At 40.2% G+C, this 24,277-nt stretch overlaps 1 protein-coding gene and 1 long non-coding RNA gene across 4 annotated transcripts in view; one reads left to right on the top strand and one right to left on the bottom strand.

Annotated features, from left to right (window-relative positions):
• PDE3A (phosphodiesterase 3A) overlaps positions 1-24,277 on the bottom strand; it is a 335,640-nt gene that overhangs the window by 292,097 nt on the left and 19,266 nt on the right. Inside the window, exon 1 of one of the 3 annotated variants that reach the window (XM_070049451.1) lies at positions 20,307-20,379. The exons of the other annotated variants lie outside the window; for them this stretch is intronic. The gene's annotated coding sequence lies outside the window, so the exon portion shown is untranslated. Of the gene's footprint in view, positions 1-20,306; positions 20,380-24,277 lie in introns of those variants that run through there. 3 annotated transcript variants of the gene reach the window in all.
• On the top strand, positions 14,050-23,161 carry LOC138843879 (uncharacterized). Its single transcript, XR_011379013.1, has 2 exons — positions 14,050-22,459; positions 22,768-23,161. It is a non-coding gene; the product is annotated as an uncharacterized lncRNA (long non-coding RNA).

The following is a 24,277-nucleotide window of genomic DNA, read 5'->3' as shown; positions in this document are numbered from 1 at the left end:
GGACCCTGAACCCATGTGGGAGACCTGGCTTCTGGCTCCGGATTGGCGCAGCTCCGGATGTTGCAGCCACCTGGGCAGTGAACCAAAGGATGGAGACCTTTCTCTCTGTCTCTCCCTCTCATTGTCTGTAATTCTCTCTCAAAAAAAATATTTTTTTTAAAAAGAAAAGTCTGCAACATCATATTCCAAAGAAAATATAAAAATAATTTATATATTAATTGCTTTTCTTCAAGTAATCAATAAGTGTATACATATACAAGATACTTCAAAAAGTTTATGAAAAAATGAAATTAAATTTTATTACCAAAAAATGTGAAATGCATGCAGCTTTATTCACAATACACGTTTTTCATGACCTTTGTGAAGACCCACTTCCATGCAAGGATTTCTAAATTTTGGATCTAAAATAAACTTGTCTTTTAATTCTACTTTGTTACCAACATTTTTTTTTAAAGATTTATTTATTTATTTCAAAGTCAGAGTCAGAGAGAGAGAGAGAGAGGTCTTCCATCTGCTGGTTCACTCCCCAGATGGTGGCAATGGCCAGAGTTACACCAATCTGAAGCCAGGAGCCAGGAGCTTCCTCCGGGTCTCCTATATGGGTGCAGTGGCCCAAGGACTTGGGCCATCTTCTACTGCTTTCCCAGGCCATAACAGAGAGCTGGATTGGAAGTGGAGCAGCTGTGACCCAAACCAGCACCCATAAGGGATGCTGGCACTGCAGGCGGCAGCTCTGCCCACTGCGCCACAGTGTCGGCCCCTGTTACCAACTTTTTGAAGATTCCTCAACTACAGAAGATACATAAAGGCCAACTACAAGTCACTTAAAAAACAATCCTAAGTTTTTTATAAATTTTTAAAAAATAACTTGAAATTCTAAAATTAGAAATGCCATAATCAATTAGAAATATAATTTTAAGCCAGAGAGTCTTTGTATTAGAAAGGATTAGGAGGCCGGCGCTGTGACGTAGTAGGTAAAGCTGCTGCCTCCGGTGCCGATATCCCAAATGGGTGCTGATTCCAGTCCTGGCTGCTCCACTTCCAATCTGGCTCTCTGCTATGGCCTGGGAAAGCAGTCAAAGATGGCTCAAGTCCTTGGGCCCCTGCACCCGCATGGGAGACCAGGAGGAAGCACGTGGCTCCTGGCTTCGGATCGGCATATCTCTGGCCATAGCGGCCATTTGGGGGGTGAACCAATGGAAGGAACACCTTTCTCTCTGTCTATCTCTCTCACTGTCTAACTCTATCTGTCAAATTAAAAAAAAAAAAAAAAGTGATTCGGAAGTGCCAGTTTGTCTGTATCAACCTGCTCTAATAGCACCTTATACGTAGATCCAGCAACACCATCAACTCTTCGCTGGGAACCCTGGCAACATGTGCAGAACATGACAAAAGAGCTCATTTTGCTAGACTTGGAGGTACTGTTACATTGGCAGGCCCAGAGACCCTAACTTAGAGCCATGTCAGACTAAGTCCATCTTGTTACTCATTGGCCTGTCTAAAAACTCTGTCATTTAAGGGGCCAGCACTCTGGTGCAGTGGCACAGGTTAATCCTCTGCCTGTGGTGCTGGCATCCCTTATGGGCACCAGTTCTAGTCCCAGCTGCTCCTCTTCCAATCCAGCTCTCTGCTATGGCCTCGGAAAGCAGAAGATGTCCCAAGATGCCCCTGGACTTATGTGGGAAGCCCCCAAAGAAGCTCCTGGCTTCGGATGGGCACAGCTCCAGCCATTGCAGCCATTTGGGGAGTGAACCAGTGGAAGGAAGACTTTTCTCTCTGTCTCCTCTCCCTCTTACTGTCTGTAACTCTACCTCTGAAATATATAAATAAAATTTTTAAAAAGGCAGTCATTTAACCAGAGTTTACTTAAGCATTCAAGAAAAGTAAACTTTTAGTGAACATCTATTCAAAACCCAGTCATGCAATTATTATGGGAAGAATATTGAGAGTTTGCAAAGTGCCTGCTACTTTGGCAGATGCTGAAAGCAAATAAGATGAAGGGATAACATCAAGAGACAGGAAATGTTATCTTCATCCTCCAGCTCGCATACCTGCCAATCAACATCTGCCTGGAGATCCCAAGCTGCGTGGCATACCACTGCGACTTCTGCCTTCAACATGGCAGAGAAAAACCTAATGACAAGATATCCATCACATAGACCAGCAGAACAGAGAGCCTAGAAATAAACCCAAACATGAAGTGTCAACTAACCTTTGACAAGAGGACCAGAACACATTGGGAAAACGGGATGGTCATCTGGTACACTACATGTGAAGAGGAACTCGAAAGGGATTAATGACTTAAACATAAGACATAAAACTCCTAGAAGAAAAACAGAAAATGTTCCTTGACAACAGTATTAGCAAGGATTTTTTTTTCTCTTGGCTATGATACCAAAAGCAGAGGCAACAAAAGCAAAGGTAAACAAATAGAAATACATCAAATGACAAAGCTCTGCACAGTGAAAGGAATGATCAATAAAATGAAAGGGCAACCTCTGGCATTAGAAAAATATCTGCAAACCATGTACCTGGTAAGAAGTTACTTTGCAAAATATATAAGGAATGTACATATTTTAATTCCAAAAAACTCACAAATAATTAAAAATGGGAATAGGCCCTAACCATACATTTTTCCAAAGAAAACATGACCAAAATACAAAAATGTGCTCAACATCACTAGGAGCCATGCAAATGCAAATCAAAACCACACTGAGTTATTACCTGTTAGAATGCTTATATCAAAAAGATAAGAGATGCCAAGGACATAGAGAAAAAGAAACACTTGTATACTGAGGGGAATATAAATTATTGAAGCCACTATGAAAAGTAGTATGGAAAATGTTAAAAAAATTAAAAATACAACTACTAAATTTCACTTCTGGATATATATCCAAGAAAATGAAATCAGAATGTCAAAGGGAACTCTGCCCTTGCATGTCCATTGCAACATCATTCACAATAACCAAAATATGGAAAAAACCTAAGTGTCCACCAACAGATGAGTGAATGTGTAAAATACATGTATACTTTTTTGAATTTTCATTTATACAAGGTGAATAAATTTCATGTATTTCATATATATAGATTTAGGGGCAGAGAAATACCATTCACCCTCCCTCCTACTTCCTGAATTTTTCAAAAATACACTTATGATGTGTATACATGTGGGTCCCTCTCTCTCTCTCACTCACACACACACATACACACACAGAGAGAGAGAGAGAGAGAGAGAAACATTAAGTCATAAGAAAGAAAGTGACCCTGTCATTTGAGAAAACATGAATGAACCCATGAGACATTGTACTAAGTGAAATAAGCCCAACCCAGAAAGACAAATATGATGTGCAGGGGGTTAAGCTGCTACCGGTAAGGACAGCATCAAATACCAGAGAACATGTTTGAGTCCCAATTACTCTGCTTCCAACACAGCTTCCTGCTAATGTGCCTGGAAAGGCAGGGTGTGATGGCTCAAGTATTCAGGTTCCTGCCACCCACCCACATGTGGGACACCAGGATGGAGTTTTTATCTCTTGGCCTTGACCTGGTCCAAACCTGGCAGTTATAGGCACGGGGGGAGTGAATCACTGAATGGAAGATTTCCCTTTATTTTTTCTTCCCTCTGTTGCTCTACATTACAAATAAATAAATCTTAAAAAAAAAAAAAAGACAAATACCAAGTGAGTACACTTATATGTGGAATCTAAAAAAGATACTGTATAAGCAGAGCATAGAATAGTAGTTCTAAAGGCTGCAAGATGGGGGGGGGGGTTTGGGAGAGATTAGCAAAGGAATACAAACTTTCAGTCATAACATAAGTAAGTTGCTGGGCTCTGATGTGCAGAGTGAAGACATAGCTAATAATACTGTTCTGTTTCCTTGAAATTTAGTCAAAGAGCAGATCCTAAGTGTGTTCACCACATACACAACATACACACACACACACACACACACACACCACCCCAGTTCCTAGGCATGGTAATGAAGTCCTCATTATTTTGATTCTGGTAATGCTTTCACAATGGATACCTGTATCAGGTCACCACATTGCACAGCATGACTATATATAATTTTTCTCTCAATTATACCCCAGTAAAACTAGAGATAAGGATGACAAAACAGTGACATGTATACGATGTGAACACAGAAATAAGGAGCCCGGGTCAATCAGAGGTCAGAAAAGGTTCAGAAGGTTTGTGAAAGAGACAGTTCTACAAACAGGGCATGAAAGATTAACGGGAGTTGAGTAAGTACAGAGGAGAAATGAGGTCATCCTGAGAACTGGAAGAGGATGAAGGTGGCCAGGAACCTGGCAGGCTCACAGGAAATGGGAAGTACCACGTAGAGTAAGGAGGGGGTGCACAAAGAAACCGTGAAAGGCCTGTGTGATCCTAGGGGCAGACCACACTTCACAGAATCGACAGAGGACAAAGGAAAAAAAAGGTGGAAAGAAAAACTGCAGAGTGGACAGAGCAGGATTCCTAACAGAGTCTTTCCAGTAGCACAGATCATACTCCTCCCTCCTAGGTCTCCTTCCCCACATCTTCTCACACTCCCTTCTTCACATGCAATTCCAAACATGACACACAACAGCCGATCTTAGATTCATTCTTTCCCTGAATCAAACAGTGTGCCACAATAACTACTGGGGAAACAGATAAAGAAAGTGGCAGCAAAGTTGGTGCTGGAGCCAGCAAGCAGTAGGGAACTATTATTACCCGTTCTTTCTGCGGTATCAGCCAGTAGATAAAGGCATATTTTACAGAGAGGATTTATGTGCTAGTTCCTCCTCAAAAAGCTGTTCTACACTACACAGATGTGGAATGGCAATGGTGCTTGGCAAGTAGCCAGCAGCTCACAGAATATGAATCAAGCCTGAAAACAGAAGCAATTTGGATATACACAAATCAAGTGCCCTAGAGTATACAGGTCCAAGAATTAAACTTTTAGGAACTGCTATTTCTTGAGAAAAACACTAGATAGGGACAGATCAATGGGGGAAAGCTGGCACTGAGAGTGCACTTTGACATAGTTATCTTAAAACCAATAAATCAATAAAGATATTTAATCAGGGCCTATCACATATTCAGTACTCTGTTAGGTTCAACTTAGCATAAAAAAATTAAAATATGTGGTTCTTAAACTCAAAGAACTTACATTATTATATTTTTAACTTAAAAACAGCCAAAGTTTCCCCTCTTTTTTTCCTAACCCTACACGCATATAGCTTCCTATGTAAGTGTGACTCCATTAAGTCCAGGACCCAATCAGTTTTAAGTGACTCACTGTTCCAAATTTACAATTATTTTTGTTAAAATTTTAACTCAGAAAAACAGGGACAGAAATGTTATTTCCTGCCTGAAATAAAGTTATAAAGGTAGTAAAATTTATTAAGAGAAATAAAAAATAACAAGTAAAATATCAACGACATTTGAAGAAAATGACATCTATTCCTACTAGCCTGGCACACTCAGCTAACTTCTGTGTTAGCTTCTCCAGTTGAAGTAGTTCTAACAGTAGAACACTCAATGACATTTTGTCTTTATTTTAAAGTATGCTTTTGCAGAAATCTGGCCAAAGTATGTCTGTTTAAATATGCAAACGTACCTGCCAAAAAGACAGAAATTCCACAAAGAGCCTTGAAAAGGAAATAATGCATTAGGAAGTTCATGCACCAAACAAAGATTGAATTTTAAAGTTTGGCAGTTAGAAAAGTTTTTTAAAAATTGACTGCTGACTATATATATAGCTCCCCCAAATAGATACCTATATGTGGCTGGCGCCACAGCTCAGTAGGCTAATCCTCTGCCTTGCGGCGCCGGCACACCAGGTTCTAGTCCTGGTCGGGGTGCCGGATTCTGTCCCGGTTGCCCCTCTTCCAGGCCAGCTCTCTGATGTGGCCAGGGAGTGCAGTGGAGGATGGCCCAAGTGCTTGGGCCCTGCACCCCATGGGAGACCAGGAGAAGTACCTGCCTCCTGCCTTCGGATCAGCGCGGTGCGCCTGCCAGCCGCAGTGCGCTGGCTGCACCGGCCATTGGAGGGTGAACCAATGGCAAAGGAAGACCTTTCTCTCTGTCTCTCTCTCTCACTGTCCACTCTGCCTGTCAAAAAAAAAAAAAAAAAGATACCTATATGTGCATATATATCTACATATTGGAGTAAATAATATACATTTAACCTAGATTACATGTGATTGCTCTAGAAAAACCTAAGTACAAATTTATTATAATTGATAGTCTTCACTTTGTTTCTTTTGAAGCTCAGATTTGAATTTGTGCTGAAATGAAAATGATATTATTTTTGTCTTACAAAAAAGGCAATAAATAAAAATAAATAATTTTCTTTAAAAAGACAGGGATGGGCGTTTGGTGCAGCACCAGTTAGGACGCCACCTGGAAAGCCGGCATCCCATATCTGAGAGCATGGGTTTGTGTCTCAGCCCCACTTTACACCCAGGTTCCTGCTGCTGCATATTTTGGGAGGCAGCAGGTGATGGCTCAAACACTTGTGTCCGTGCCACTGATGTGGGAGACCCCAAATGAGTTGTAGTTCCTGACTTTGGCCTGGCTCAACCTTGGCTATTAGGAGCATTTGGGAGGTGAGCCAGCAGATGGGAGCTCTCTCTCTCTCTCACTCATGAAATGGAATGAAAATCATTTTTTTTTTAAATTTAGCCTGTCATACTTTTTAAAAATATTTTATTAATATAAAGAGAACAGAGTTCATGATCCCTAGTTTTTGATTTTTGAGATAACATTGTTTTAATTTATTCTATAATAACAGAATTAATACTCCACTAAATATGGTGTTAAACAAGTAAAAAGGAGAAAGACCACTGTTCCACAGGAATATAACCACGGGCTAAAAATGATAACCCAATCATAATATATCAATTTCATTTATATACATGGTTTTTTTTCTTTTTAGTACTCTATATTAGTTACCACAAATCAGAGAAATACATATTTGTGCTTTTGGCTCTGGCTTATTTCACTAAGCATAAAGGTATCCAGTTACATCCATTTTGTTGCAAAAGGCCAGGATTTTATTCTTTTTATGGCTGAGTAGTATTCCATAACGTATACACACAACATTTTATTTACATAGTCATTGGTTGATGGCATCTGGCATCTAGCTATTGGGAATGCAGCTGCAAAAACCACGGGGCTACAGAGAACTCTCATATGCTGATTTCTTTTCCTTTGGGTATATTCTCAGGAGTGGAATGGTTGAGTCACATGGTAGATGTATTTTCAGACTTTCAGGGTACCTATACCGTCTTCCACAATGGCTGTATATTCCAACCAACAAGGTATTAGAGTATCATTGTACCTTTATCCCCACATTCTTATAAGCATTTATTGTTTCCTTATTTCTGTATGAGAGCCATTCTAACTGGGGTGAAATGAAACCTCTCTGTGGTTTTTGTTGGGTTTCTCTGGTGGCTAGTTATCCTGAGCATTTTTTCATGTCTGTTGGCCATTTGAATTTCACCTTTTCAAACCTGCCTCATCTAGTCCCTTGCCCATTTCTTAACTGAACTGTTTATTTTGTTGTTATTTTCTACAACTCTTTATCTATTCTGAAAATTAATCCTTCATCAGATGAATAATTTATAAATACTTTCCCTCATTCTCTCAGTTACACCTTCACTTTTTAAATTGTATTTAAGTTACACAAGTTTCATGTATTTCCCATATACAGATTTAGGAACATAGTGATACTCCCCACCCTACCCTCCCTCCTGCCCATGCTCCAACCCTTCTTCCTCCTCCATCTCCCATTCCCACTCTTAATTTTTACAAAGACCTACTTTCAATTTACTTAAGAATCGTAAAGTTGACCCTACACTAAAAAAAAAAAAAAAAAAAAAAAAAAAAAAAAAAAAAAAAAAAAACACTCAACAAATAGTATAATGAAAAAAAAATCAGTATTCCTCGATAGAAGAGTCAAGGGCTGTAAACAATCATTGAATCTCAAAATGTCACTTTGTTCAGTGTTTCTTTTCTAAATCTCCTACCTTATCACAGAATTGTGATTTTGAGCATCTCATTTTAAATGTCTTCATTTTCTTCAGGAAGCAATTCCCACAAGTTCTTCCATTCATAGCACAGTTGTAAATCTAGTTATAACAGCAAAGGGCTGCATGGTAAATACATTTGTAGGCTGATCAGGAAAGCTGTCTTACAGAAGAAAGATACATTGTTGCCCTCAGGCCCACACATAGTGCCAGGTACTACAACTGTGAATAAATAACTTAACAAGCAAAGTTAAGTGCTCTCTCTGCAAAGGTGCATACTTTGCAACAGAGTCAGCCATGTGTGCTAACTCTAAGAAAGGGAATAAAATTCTAAAGGAGCACAAATGATAACATTGACTCAAGGAAATTTGAGCTATTCAACATCAGAAAAATTTCACTCAACATTTTAATTGTCTCTGAAGACCCTACTGAACTGTATATAGTATTTTAAAAATAATTCAAATCAGAATGAAGGCCTTAAGTGATCAAGAATAAGTTTAATTAAAATTATCGTATGCTATGTTCCCACCCACACACAAAAAAAGCTGGATAAGTAAACTTGGTTACCAATTTAACAATGACAATAAAAATCTATGCGACAACAGCATTTCTTAAGGAGAGTTGACAAGGAGTTGAAGTTATAAATTATTTTTCTATTTCTACACAAGATTCTTTCATCAAATACTTCTCATTCATATATGAGACTTTTCTATCCTGAGTTTTAACTATAACATTTACTGGTGTCAAAAGCGAGTAGTCAGCCTAGCAGTTAAACCATGTCCTACATGCAGCGCCTGAATTCAATGCCCGGCTCCAGCTCCTGACTCCAGCTTCTTGCAACATGGAGCCATGGAGGCAGCCATGATGACTCAAGTAAACTGAATTCCTGCCACCCATATGGGAGACCTGGATTCTATTCCCAAATCCTGGCTCCTGCCCCAAACCATCCATGTTCATTGTGGGATCGCCTACTGCTCCCTTCCTATCAAAAATTAAAGAATGTATATTCACTGATACCCAAACTTGCACTTCTCAGAATTGTGGGCAGAGACCTGCGCCGCCGTAGCTCAATAAGCTAATCCTCCGCCTCTGGCACCAGCACACCAGGTTCTAGTCCTGACTGGGGTGCTGGATTCTGTCCCGGTTGCCCCTCTTCCAGGCCAGCTCTCTGATGTGGCCAGGGAGTGCAGTGGAGGATGGCCCAAGTGCTTGGGCCCTGCACCCCATGGGAGACCAGAATAAGTACCTGGCTCCTGCCATCAGATCAGCGCGGTGCGCAGGCCACAGCACGCTGGCCCTGGCGGCCATTGGGGGGGTGAACCAACAGAAAAGGAAGACCTTTCTCTCCGTCTCTCTCTCACTGTCCACTCTGCCTGTCAAAAAAAAAAAAATTAATTGCTGAAGTTCAGAATTAGGATTTCACCAACATAATCTTCTGCCTCTGAAAGGATATGAACCCATTTTCCAACACAGTATCAGAAAAAAAGTATTTTTGACAACAGTATAAAAATAAAGCAAAAATGGAATTTCTATTTTATAAAAAGAAAAAATTATGTTGAAATCTTTACTTAATGCATACTAAACTGATCTTCTGTAAAAAAAAAAAAAAGAAATTATCAATTCCCAACTTGACTCTCACTGGGATTAAACATGACAATAGGTCTGATCTGATTTCATCATCATTTAAAAAAAATCATCTATTATTTTTCACTTTATGTTTCTGTGTGGGAGCAAACTGTTGAAATCCTTACTTAATGTATACTAAGCTGATCTTCTGTATATTAAGATCATCGAAAATGAATCTTGATGTGAATGGAAGGGGAGAGGGAGTGGGAAAGGGGAGGGTTGTGGGTGGGAGGGACGGTATGGGGGGGAAGCCATTGTAATCCATAAGTCGTACTTTGGAAATTTATATTCATTAAATAAAAGTTAAAAAAAATTATGTATGAATTATTTGCTTCAATTTCATGTGAGTTTGTAATAGCAGTCATAAATGTATTCCAGAAATTCAGAACATTGAAGTTTTTCTTTTAATTATCACATTTAAAAATATCATCTGGGGGAGCTGGCACTGTGGCATAGTGGGTTAGGCCACCTCCTGCAGTGCTGGCATTACATATGGGCACCGGTTCGAGTCTCAGCTGCTCCACTTCCAGTCTGGCTCTCTGTTATGGCCTGGGAAAGCAGTGAGGGATGGCCCAGGTCCTTGGGTCCCTGCACCCATATGGGGGAGGGGGGCCCAGAGGAAGCTCCTGCCTCCAGATCAGTACAGCTGCAGATGTTGGCAGCCATTCGGGGAGTGAACCAGCAGATCGAAGACCTCTCTCTCTCTGCCTCTGCCTCTCTGTAACTGTGCCTTATAAAATAAATAAGTAAAAATATCATCTGGAGCCTACCTTAGATTATTAGAACAGAATCCTGGGGGGTGGGACTTAGATAATTTTGATTTCCTGAAGATGAGTCCAAAGCACCATCAGGATTTCGAAGCTCAGTACTCATTTGCCCTGCAGGTCCTGTTATCTCTGCACCACTCAACTTAGTCTTAATCAGATAATGCCTCAGGAGCAGAATTACCAGCAAAGCTCCACAGGCATTTCTTGACCCTATCTATGGGGACAGCCACTGAATTCCACTCTGCTGTCAGATTTAATGAGAAAATGTGGACTGACAATATCAAAATGTCTAATGTATATGTAGGTTGTGATGATCTCTCATCTACACAGAAACAGCTATTGGCGATCTTCATGGCATTGCTATCAGCCATGCAGACAGAAGAAAGCTGAGCTCAATCACATATAGATGGCCCCCAAAAACTCACTTCTAACAATATTCACCATCACAGAGGAAAAATATAAGGGTCATACGACACTGTTAGAAAGAGTGCTGCCAGCGTCACTGCTCACTAGGCTAATCCTCCGCCTGCGGCGCTGGCACACCAAGTTCTAGTCCCGGTCGGGGTGCCGGATTCTGTCCCGGTTGCCCCTCTTCCAGGCCAGCTCTCTGCTGTGGCCAGGGAGTGCAGTGGAGGATGGCCCAAGTGCTTGGGCCCTGCACCCCGTGGGAGACCAGGATAAGTACCTGGCTCCTGCCATCGGATCAGAGCGGTGCGCCGGCCGCAGCGCGCTGGCGGCAGTGGCCATTGGAGGGTGAACCAACGGCAAAGGAAGGCCTTTCTCTCTGTCTCTCTCTCACTGTCCACTCTGCCTGTCAAAAAAAAAAAAAAAAAAAAAAAAAAAAACCAAGAAAAAGAAAAAAGAGTGCTATGGAAACTCAAAGAAAGGAGGAGGAATTACCAACCCAGATGATTAGAAATGCATCAAGAAGCAGGTAGAAGACAGGTTACACTTCAACCTAAGGTCGTTGGAAACCAGAATAGAGAGATGAGCATTAGAGGCTGGGAGCACTAACACTGAAACAGAAACAGGAATTAAAGAGATATACTTGTCCATCTCTGTGGAGACAGAGAGTATAAGCATAGACTCTGAACAATTCAAATGAGCTAGAAAACTGATATGGCAAAGGAAGCAGCACTTTTAAAAGGCTGGAAGTTAGGAAAGGAGAATGAGAGAGTGTCATGAACCCTGTATAAAGGTGTGTTTATTTTATTTGAAAGGCAAAAATGAACTACAATCTACATTTTACCAAAGGATAGACATGATTTTATCCATTAACAGTCAACAAAACCTCTGTCATGAGCAGAGTGCTGCATCCAGAAATCCCGCCTCAGTGCTTCTGCTGTATTAGGTTTTAGCGGAAGAGTAAAGAAAATGAATTGGTATTTAGAAAGCATGGGCTAGGAAGCCACCGAGGAGTGAGGAAGCCACCTAGGAGTCCACTCAAATATGAAATGACACACCATAAATGAGGATAGTGAGAGCAGAAAAAAAAAAAATAGGGGGGGAGGAGACTTAACACAATGATGATCGCTTTGAAACAAGTTATATCCTTTAAATTCCAATGATGCTTTGGCTGTCTAGGGTAATGGAAACAGGAAGCCATCAGAGCCAGCAGACCTGGACTCAAATCCCTGCCCCGTATCTGATAAACAATGAGAACCTGAGTAAGCCACTTAACTCCTTGAGCTGCAGATACAAAAAATAACAGACATTTCTAATCTTCCTGTGAGGAGTCACTGTGATACCTGCAAAATGCTTAGCACACTGAAGGAAGGGGGTGGGGAATAATAGTAAGAAAAAGAGCAAACAAGAAACAAAATTCAGATTAACTTAGTTGCAAGGTTTAGCCACCAACATGAGGTTGATCTTTTTAATTATTTTATGTGAAAGGCAGACAGACATAGATAGATACAGACACAGACCCAGTCATGCACACACACATGCACACACACACACATACACACACACAGGTGGGGGGGGGGTAAAAAAAAAAGAGAGCAAGCACCACTCCATTCACTAATTCAGTCCCACAGTGCCCACAATCGCCAGGGCTGGGCTATGCCAAAAGCTGGGAGCCAGGAACTCAACCCAGGTCTCCCATGTGAGCAAATTGGACCCAACTACTTCCATCATTAGGTGTGTATGCATTAGTAAGGAACTAAAGTCAAGAGCCAGAGTCAGGCACTGAACTCAGGCTCTCAGATATGCAACGTGAGCATCATACCACTATCCTAAATACGAGCCCCACATGAGGTTTTACAAAACAGGACTCAGCAGCTGCACTGCACCCTTATCAGTGTCTGCCAGTGCTCCTCCATGAGACAGTAGGAACTACAGGGCTCTTCATTCTCCAGTATTTCATGCTTCATGTAACAGCTCCTTATTTTTAAAAACAAAGCTCAGGGGGCCGGGGCTGTGGGGTAGCAGATAAAGCTGCCACCTGCAGTGCCGGCATCCCATGTGGATGATGGTTCGAGACCCTGCTGCTCCACTTCCGATCCAGCTCGTTGCTGTGACCTGGGAAAGCAGTGGAGGATGGCCCAAGTCCTTGAGCCCTTGCACCCGCGTGGGAGACCCAAAAGAAGCTCCCGTCACCTGGCTTCAGATCGGCGCAACTCCAGCTGTTGCAACCAACTGGGGAGTGAACCATCGGATGGAAGACCTCTCTCTCTCTCCCTGCCTCTCCTCTCTCTGTGTAACTCTTTGAAATAAATAAATAAATCTTAAAAAATTAAAAAAAAAAACAAAAAACAAAGCTCAGTTGAAAAAGGGCCATCCCCACAGGTAAGATGGCACCTGCATCCCTGGCTCCAGGACATAAGCTATGGACTTAAGAAAGGATCCATGTTAAAGGAAGTAGAATGGAACACAACAGGACTATTGGGCACTGCATAAAGAGGACACAGAGGCTCTGGCAAAGCTTTTAGACTAGAAACATCAACGCTGGGCCAGGGTCGTGATTCAGCAATGCAGGTATCCCACACTAGAGCCCCAGTTCCAATCTCTGCTGCTCAGAATTGGATCCAGCTCCCTGCAAATGAGGCTGGGAAGGCAGCGGAAGATGGCCCAAGTGCTTGGAACCCTACCACCCACAAGGCAGACCCATATGGGGTTCGATGCTCCTGGTTTCTGCTTGGGCCAGCGCTGGCTGTTGTGATCATCTGGGGGGTGAAGCAGAACATACAAGATAGATCGCTCTCATTCTGCCTAGCAAATAAATAAATTAGTATTTGTTTTTAAAAAATTAACTTGATCCTCCTTCTGTCCAATTTGATCACTGATACACAAAACTGCCTCATTTGGAAGGATTGGATTGAGAATTAACATGAATACACAATTGAGAGCTTAAAGCAACATTCAAAAGAGATTTGTAAAAAGCTTGTGATATAAGATTATACAATCCTAACAGCATATTATGAATTCAGGAATGACTATACTGATTTTATACCTGAAAAAGACAAGTGTCTCTCCACTTGTTTGAAACACAAAAAACTAATGAGAAATAAAGTACTGAATACTCTTGAAACAAACTTGTTATTTGTATCTATATATTTGTGATTTTGTAGAGGTCTCTCTGTTGCTCTAGTGGGCAAAAAACTAAAGTCATAGTACTTTAGCATTTCCAAGCAGTTCTTTTATTGTATGCATCTTATATGTAATAACCAGACAAGGAATAAAATTTCAGATTTAACCCAAAACTCAAAGGTCCTAATCCATGTGCCAAAGCTGTCTCTCATGTGTGCCTTTTAGTCCCTTCCTGTAACCTCTCATTTCTTCATGAGGATGTAAGTGATTAGGCCAAGTGCAGGAAATGTGTTCTGGCTTTAAAAATGCAGTTAAGCCACCCACATTTGCTGCGGCTCCATTGGCAAGTTGGTGATTTTACATCAGTTGTTTACATTAGTGTCATTTTTGAGCAATTTAGAAACCTTCCTTTTACACACTTGTTCACAGTAACATTCGTCACAACAGCCAGAAGTGGGAGTAACTTCACTGTCTGTCAGAGGCTACATGGATAAGCAAAATGTGTTACAAATGCTCAATGGTACAGTACTCAGAAATAAAGGGGAAGGAAATCCTGACACATATTTCAGCCTGGATGAAACTTGAAGACATAATGCTAGGTGAACTATGCCAGTCACAGAAGGACAAATATTGTTACATTTTGTTTATATTAGGTAGTAGCTAAATTCACAGAGACAGAAAACTGAATGAAGGTTACGGGGGGTCGGGCTAGGAGGGAATGGGAGTTATTTTTTAAGGGGTACAGTTTCAGGCTGGGAGGATGAAAATGTGGTGATGGATGGCAGGGATAGTTGCCCATTACTGGGAACCTATTTAATGCCACTGAACTACTGTGGCCCTATCTCGTTGGTGTTTTTGCTTCCCATGGTGTCAGTTATTTCTTGTCAATGGTGAACCATAAATAAATAAAAGTTTTGAATATCACACCACCAAGCTCAGGACACGACTCATCCTTCTGTCCAGCGTGTCTACACTGTGTACACTACCCACGTATCATTGGTCACTTAGCCAACTCGGTTATCAGACCGGCTGTTGAAGTACTTCACTGCTAATGTTCCAGTACCCCTTACATGGTACGTCATAGCACTCTGTCACAACGCTGAAGTCATTCACCACACTTCAGCTCATCACACAGGCCTTGGACCACTTGACATCACAAGGGTAAACACAGTACCATTAGATACCCTGAGAGGAAGAAACCTCATTTGTGTAACTTTCATTACAACATGTTTTCTTTGTTATAATTATTACTATTCATTATTGCTAATCTCTTGCTATGCTCAACATGTAAGTTAAGCCTTATCATAGGCATATATTTTAAAAATCTCATATACAATAAATATATGTGTGTGTGTATGTGTGTGTGTGTGTGTATATATATATATATATATATAGTTCAGTACTATCCACAGGTTCAGCCATTCACTAGGGATCTTGGAACCTTCTCCCATGCATAAAGGGAGATCACTGTACTTTAAATGATTGATATGGTCAATTTGATGTTATATTTATGTTACACTTCTAATAAAGTACATCTTCCTATAGCTTGGAGACCTGTTAGAAATGCAGGCGTTCTCAGGAATGGATGATTAAAGGGAAGTTTTGGTTGAAGACTAATATCTCTAATCATTGATGAACAAACTTGTCCACACTTCTACTTCCACTCACGGTGTACATTTAGGAATCATTTTCTCCCATGGACTGCAATGAAAGCACTAAGGTAAACTCTCTGATTAGGCCATGTCATCCTAGGGAAGGTATTAAAGAAAAAAGCTAGTAAATAAGTGCAGTTCTCTAAATGGCTTCTCTCTCATTTTTGTGAAGACATTAGGCTCAGACTCATTACAGATTTTCCAAATAGTATTGGCATGGTTATCAAGATAAGAGCTTTGGAACTAAATGTGAATGAATCAACTGTCACAGAGTGAGACACCTGGCATCTCTACATAGAGATAATAAAAACAAGTCCTAGTTTTTACCCATATTAGCACCAAGGGCAAAAAAAATGAAACATTAGTAATAATAGTTTTACAAGCGGGCCAGGATGTTTATCCTGCAGAATATAGCAAATTTACACGTTCCTCCTCCCACACAGCCTCTGCCTTCTCCCCAGAAACACATTGGCAGATATTTTGCCACTCTCTCTCGCATTGGTTTAGCCTTATTAATCTTCACATAAAAACTAGTATTAGGGCTCCTACACTGGCCAACAAAAGATGTTGAAATGGATCAGGCCAGAACTCAAAAAAAAAAAAAAAAAAAAAAAAAAAAAAAAAAAACAACAACCTGACATTCCTACAGAAAAGGAGGTATCAACAATTCTCCCAGATGATTTTAAAAACCAATTAAAGTTCAAAAAGCATTCAGTAAATCCTCCACTTGTTTTATGCCAGCTCATCTTTAATCGTTACTGTTATGAATAACCCTCCCTTTTGCATTCAATCTCTGTCAGAATGCTTATAATTAGCTTTGCTGGCATTTAAGAAAATCAGCTGATTCTCTTTTTCATTGAATTTCCTATTACAATAATTTCGATTTCGTGAATATAGTTTTGAGGCCATCTTTAAGTTACGTACTCAAACAGGTGATTATTTACACTTTAAACTTAAAATAAACTTGAGTTTGTTCAAAGGAAATGGAATAGAATAACCATATGTAGGAAACAGTATCATTCAGTCCTACTCTGTGAAGTCCATCGTAATTTCCTCACCCAGTTACACTAGCTTCCTAATAGGAGACTTCAGAAAGTTTGAGGAAAATGGAATTACAAGGTAAGTTCATTTTATTCCAAAAAAAGTTTAAATCCACACATATGCTTTCAAAAAGTTCATGAAAATTCTGTATTATGAAAAAATCATACAGATTTCAAAAATTTTTGCACCAAAATAAACTTGTCATGCTTTTTCCGGTACTCATTTATATTATCATCATAAATTACTATATTATCCAAATACACTCCCATAATATATAATCATATTAACAAATAAGTTGTTTTTATTATATTCATAGGGAACAAACTCAGCCTTGAGATATATTGTAGATATGATTCTTCCAGTCTTTGAAAGTATCAGCAGAGCTTGCAACATTTCTTGAAATGAGCCTAACTTCCTAACCCCGGGCAAAGGCCACAGAGGTATAAAAACACATGGCATGGTGCCTGGCATGGCACTTGTACAAAAATATTAAGCTATGATTCACCAGTACAATATAGAGACATGTGACCCTCACTGTGTCTGCTTCCTCGCCTGTAAAATGAGAACAAGGGCATCAACCTCAGGACACCAATGAGGATTAAATGTAATTATAAGCATGAAGCATTTAGTGAGAGTAAGCAATATACAAGGTGCATTAAATTACCATCATCATCATCACCATCATCATCACCATCTCAGACAACTCCTAAAACATTTCTATGTGGTAAACTTCAAAAGAATTTTTTCCTATATAAGAAAAGTGAAGCTTTAAGAGATTAAGCATTATAATTTATCCGAAGCTACACATTAATACATGGAAGGGCAGGGATTTGACTAATCCCAGGCTTTAGGATGACTTCACAGGAATCATTCAGCAAGCAGGGTGCAGGTGTTGTGGTGCAGTGGATTAAGCCATGGCTTATGGCACTTGCATCCCATATCAGAACAGCAGTTCGGGTCCCTGCACTTCGACTTCCCACCCAGCTTCCTACTAAAGTCTATTCTAGGAGGCAGCTCATGATGACTCAAGTGCTTGTGCCCTTGCCACCCATGTGGGAGAGCTGGATGGAGTTCCAGGCTGCTGGCTTCAGCCTTGCCCAGCCTCAGGTATTCCAAGCTTTGGGAATAAACCAGGAGAGAGAGGATCTCTCAATATCTCCATTGCTCTGCCTTTCCAATAAATAATTAAAAACAAAAGGCAAGTATAACTGGTCACAATGCTACAAACACTGAGGTGGGATTCTAGAAAGAAGGCTGTGAAAGCCCAGGCTAAAAGGCAGTCTGCTCACTGAACCTGCAGCAAGCCAGACCTTGGCATTTATTTTTTAATGCAATGACAGTTCAACCTCTTTCATCCTGACATCATGAAAATATTACTAAAACTACATTTATAGGACTTTACATTTTCTCCATGTAAATATGTTCAGTGTTTTCACCATTCAAATATGTGCACATTTTAAAACTAGTATTTAATCATCTAAACCTTTATCTATGTCTCCTAGTGTTTAGCAACTGGAAATTTAATAACAATACTTTCTTTTTTTTTATTAACATTCTTAATAAACTGCTGAAGGTGGTCCAGTGGAAGACTGAGATCTGGTCTTGGAGATTCAAGTTCTAAATTCCCCTGTGCTTTTCTCCTCTGCTCACCAACAAGACCAGTTTTCCCTGGCTTCAGCGACAGCACCACATGCCAACATGGGAGATAAATCCATCAATATGACCAGCTTTATCACGTCAGTGAAACGTTAATGGGCCCCACAGCCTACACACTTTTAGAAAGGTTGACTAAATAGGGAAACCAATTAATGGAGATCAACTAGCACAAAGGTTAACCTAAGAAATTAGAAAACAAATGTAAACCAAGGATTATATTTCTCAACGTTTCCATTAGGAAACTGTGAAGAGTTTTTTTTTTAATTTATTTAACTTTGTAATGTGCACTTCCTTAATTATAAATAATTTAAATATTTAATTTAAATATATAAATTGAACATGACAATATAGATGAATACAAAAGAAAAATATCTTTTTAAACAAATCCTACGGATGATCATTAATAATTTAGCATTTTTAAATGTTAGTTTCCTTTCTTGAAGGCTGAATTGCTATAGCTAGACCCAGATTGCCAAATATTTTTTTAAAGTTACACAGACACACAAACACACATAAATAAATTTAAATACTACATCTCTTCATTAAATTGAGAGAAATTCTTCAGATTCAATGGAGAAATTCATCTCAAGTGATACTATTTCTATCATCTCATTCCCATATAACAACATAAATACTATGCTACCAATTCCAAATTACATTCTAAACATAATCACAGTGGCTACCATTTATTCCAGGTTGAAATGTAAATAAAATTTTATTTATCAGAGCAAGCCTGTAGGGAAGAATTTATTATCCATATTTAATAAATGAATGCATTCAGTCTTGGAGGGACTAGTCATCTCACCTTAGACCAGATGGCTAATAAGCAGAGAGAGTAAAGATCAGAACCCAAATCCAATAACCAAATCCTGCATTTTAACCTGTGAACCGAACTTCAATCCTTCCATCAACAGATACTGCTATCACTGTTTTCACACTTAGAACTAGGGAGGAAAATCAATTACAATTCATTTCACCCTCCTATCTACATGGAATATTAATAGCATAAATGAGCAGTACTCTAAAGTTGTTTTCAACATGGGCACTACTGACATTTGGGTCAAGATAATTCTTTGCTGTGGGGAGTTGGCCTGTGCACTGGAGGATGTTTAATAGTGTTTGTGGCCTCTACCCACTCAATGTCAAACCAGTAACTCCTCCCAAGTCCTAATAACCACAAAACATCTCCAGACACTGCAAACCCCCCACCAGGGTAAAGCGATCTCCCACTGACAATAAAGGGCACACTCTCATAAACCTTTCGCGACACGGAGTAAGCCATGTACCATGTCCAAGCTCTTTTATGTCTTATTTACATTTTCAAACCCTACTTTCTTTCGGTGGAAATGGTAATTACAGAATTTGATACTCCTGAAAGAATATGTAGAGACCAACAAAATTATAGAGATTTTCTGATAGCTCATTTATCAAAGGAATTAATAGTTAATTAGATAAAAATATTTCAGGTACAACTCTTTCATTTAGTCCCCAATAAAGCAAACCTTCTTTTATTGCCCAAAGTGCCACAAAGAGGCTTCTTATTCATCCCAACTCATGAAACAGTCATACATACCATCTTTAACACAGAAATCTTCTAGAACATTCAGTGCTGTAGCTACTCCCTGTCCTTTTTTTTATGATTTCCCTATAAGTTACAAGTATGAACTCATAAACTACTGAAAATAAATAATAAAGCATAACTTTATGGGGGAAAATTATGAAATCGTCTACCTTTCAAGGCTAGAAAGCCAGTAACTAAAGTCAAAAGCAAAGCCAAGTGATCAGTGAAAAACCCTTAGCAAAATACTGCCTGTTGTAAGAATATTTTTGTCCACGTCAAGTGAAACTCCTAGAAAGGCCCTTCCTCTAAGCCATATTTATTTAAATCACTCTGTACAGGAACTTTGTACAGGAAAGTAAATGCTTGCTTGGTCTACAAATTAGGTTCATGCCCTTCTTGGATCAAGTTTATAGACCTGTGATTTGTAAACTTTTTTTTTTCTCACGTCAACATACCTGATGGATGTGACACACACATCAGTAACTGTGGCTCACTACAGCATTGATTCAGGAGGTTGAGAGGTCCCCCTAGAGAGAACATATCAGAATCGAGGGCAGGTTAGTGTTTGGAAAAGCCTACCATGTGATAATCACCCTTGCAGAAGACAAAGAGCTATTGTTACCACCACTTGAAAGCTCACCTAGGATGAAAAGCTCATTTCACCGTTGACAGTGCCACCCTATGCTAGAAACACTTCCAAAGGCATCCTTAATTTGGTGCATCAATCTCAAGCCTGACTTTTGCATACATTTTGGAAATGTACTAATTGTCATAAATTTGTCGAATTGTTTTATATGTGTTTTTAGAAGCAAAGGTGCAAAGTACCAAAGGCACACTATGGTTAGAGCACAGTATTGACTCACATGAACATCCTCAAAGCTATCTAGCAAGAACTAAATTTAATTATCCCATATTATCCAGCTCATTAAAATAAAGCCAAGTACAGCTTTAACATATGTTACAGTTCTAACTGTACAGACTACTGATGTGTACACAGGGGTGCAACACAATCACACTTCCTGCTCACCTACATATTGATATTGTGTAGCTTTCAGGTTGATGCTGAGACAAGTGTATGTTCAAGAAAGATGTATAAATTATTTTGGTCAAAGAGGTGACAATCATACTCTGCTTTGTCCCAGTCACTTCACCTCTAGACTACAACACCAAGTTCAGGACATCCCAGCTCTACAGACCATGATATCCATAAAGAGAATAAGAGAAAAGAAAAGGTAAGTGGAACGGCATGGAGAGGAATTAGTTCCCTTTCACCATAGTGCCCAGGTAAAACTTTCAAGGAGGATCGTCTATGAAGGGTTTCCTAATTGTGACTCCACTGCTGATTTGCCTGCAACCCTGTAACAAAGTACAGTGATGCTATCCAGGAAAGGTAACACATACATATGCAAGAAAAAAGGTCCTCTGAAAGTTCAATATGATATATAAGAAACCATGTGTACAGGAGAACAGAGAGCAATGGAGATTTTGCCAGATGGGAAACTTCACTAAACAAATAGTAGACATCACATGTCACTTGCAGAAAGGTGATCCATAGAACTAGCTAGAATCATTGAATAAACCCAATTCACATACACACATATATGTAACATTTGTAGCTACATATAGATGTATACACACATACACACAAGAGGGTACCTTGTACATACAAGAGGCAAATGGAATTGACAAACATTTATTTTGATATGAAGAATTTTGAAAGCCATGCAGTTTTTTCACAATACCCACTTTCCATGAACATTCTGAAAACCCCTGTATGAATGGATTTCAAAATTTTTGTACCAAAATAGTTGTATTTTTCAAATCCAATTTCCATGAACTTTTTATAGTAACCTTATATAGGGGTACCACATATATACACACAATGTTTGTATGTGTGTGTGGTTTTATCTTATGAAGGCTTTACCTAAGCAACACACACACACACACACACACATCACAGTAAATATCTAGGATAACCCGAAGGAAAAATCCAAGTAGAACTCAATCTGGTAATTTTCCAATGTTAACTGCTCGGGACTCCCTAGATTTTCTCAACTGATAAAGTAGTTTCCTACCCAGTCATGTGATTCAGCCGTCACCTGTTCAAGGGTAAGAATCTTGCCATGTACTTCAACTGTAATCAGGAGTTATGACAGCACACTGCCTGGGGACTGTCGGAGAGCTACACAGAAGCTGCAATCTGTACTGACTGGGTAATCACTTTCCTTCCAAAGATTCAGCAGCAAGAGCAAAAGGGATCTGCTTTCTAAGACTGAGTACATCTGTTTTTTTTTTTTTTTTTAAAGATTTATTTATTTATTTCAAAGGCAGATCTTTCACCTGCTGGTTCACTCCCCAAATGTCCACAAAGGCTGGAGGTGGGCCAGGTCAAAGTCATGAGCTTCATCTGGGTCTCCTGTGTGTGTGGCAGGGCCCAGTTACTCGAGCCATCATCGACTGCTGCTTTCCCAGGCTGAGGGAGCTGGATGGAAGTGGAATAGCCAGGGTTCAAACCCACACCCAGATGGGATGCCAGCATCCAGGCGGCAGCCTAATTGCTTAATTCACTGCACCACAATGCCAACCCCAACATTTACTCTTAAATAGGGTATTCTTTTTTTTTTTTTTTTTTTTTTTTTTTTTGACAGGCAGAGTGGACAGTGAGTGAGAGACAGAGAGAAAGGTCTTCCTTTGCCATTGGTTCACCCTCCAATGGCCACCGCGGCTGGCGCGCCGTGCTGATCCGATGGCAGGAGCCAGGAACTTATCCTGGTCTCCCATGGGGTGCAGGGCCCAAATACTTGGGCCATCCTCCTCTACACTCCCTGGCCACAGCAGAGAGCTGACCTGGAAGAGGGGCAACCGGGACAGAATCCGGCGCCCCGACCGGGACTGCCGCGGCGCCGGCCTAAATAGGGTATTCTTTGTATTTACTGAAATTTTCTAAACTTCCAACCTTTCTGGATTTGCATTTATCCACTAGGCACAAAAGCTTCTAGTTGTAAAGATCCCCTAAGGTTGAAGCATTTGGTTCAGATGTTAGGATGCTACTAGGGATCCCTGCTTCTATGACAATGTTCCTGTGATTAAGCCCCAGCCTGTCTGCTTCCAATCCGTGTTTCTGCTAATGTGCACCCTGGGAGTCAGCAGGTCCTGGCCTAAGTGCTCAGGTTCCTGCCACCCATCTGGGAGACTGAGAGGGAGTTCCAGACTCCCAGCTTCGGCATGGAACAGAGCCGGCTGATGCAGGTGACTGGGAAAGAAACCAGCAGATGGAAGATCCTTTTCCCTCTCTTTATGCTTTTCAAATAAATAAAAATTACTTTTTTAAAAAATAAAAAGCACACGAGAGCATACTGGGAAGAGACATACAGTGAGCAAATATGACTCTGGTATTAAAATTTTTTCAATGACAAATAAAACTGGGTAACTTCAAGCAGACAAGGTCACAGGAGATTGCAAAAGCAACACACATCAAATATACCCAAAGCAAACAAATGCATCATCTTCCTGTTAAAAACAGACAAAAACTCATCTGAGGGTGCTTTTCCCTTAATGAGCAGCATCACTGTTGTCCCAGTTTTCCAGGTTCAGAACTTTAAGTCATGTTCACGGCCTTCGTTAACACCTTCCACTACCAATCACTGACTACTCCTACCAACTACAGCTCTTAATTTTTTCTTACAACATCTTTCCTCTCCCACCACCACTAGCTTAATAAATCTTCAACGTCACTAACCAGGACTTTTAGAATAGCTTCTTCAGTGTTGTTCTGTATCCAATGTGGCCTCCTTCTGATACACTACTTTCAAAATCCTATTTTGGGTAGGCATTTGAAACAGCAGCTAAGTTGCCGCTGGGGACACCCACATCCTATACTGGAGTGCCTGGTTCAAGCCCCAGTCTACTCTGATTCCATCTTCCTGCTAATGCCCATCTGGGAGGCAGCAGATGATGGTTTCGATCCTTGGGTCCCTGTCACCCACTTGGGAGACCTGGATTGTGTTTCTTCTCCTGGTTTCAGCTTGGCCCAGAACTGGCTCTTGCAGACATTTAGTGAGTAAACAAGTCAATGGAAGATACCTCTCCCTCTCTCTGCCTCTTTTTTCCCCTTTTATCTTTCCCTCTGTATCTCTTTCGAATACAATAAAATTTTTAATAGCCCATTTCTTTAAAATGTATGTGTGTGGGTGTTTAATTTGGGGCAAGCATTTGGTCTAATGGCTAACATGCCCTTAGTGCCAGGGTTCAAGTCTCAGGTAGGCTTTCAATTCCAGCTTGCTGCTAATGCATGCACTAGGATGGCTCAAAGATTTAGCTTACTGCTTCCTACCTGGGAGACCGAATGGAGTTCAAGTCTCTTGGCTTCAGCCTGGACTAACTCCCACTAGTTGCAGGTATTTCTGGAGCAAACCAGCAGATAGAT

The sequence above is a fragment of the Oryctolagus cuniculus genome, chromosome 9 (genome assembly GCF_964237555.1).
Source record: "Oryctolagus cuniculus chromosome 9, mOryCun1.1, whole genome shotgun sequence".
Lineage (NCBI taxonomy): Eukaryota > Metazoa > Chordata > Mammalia > Lagomorpha > Leporidae > Oryctolagus > Oryctolagus cuniculus.
The sequence above is the reverse complement of the archived record's forward strand: the minus strand, read 5'-3'. Positions and strand labels throughout refer to the sequence as shown.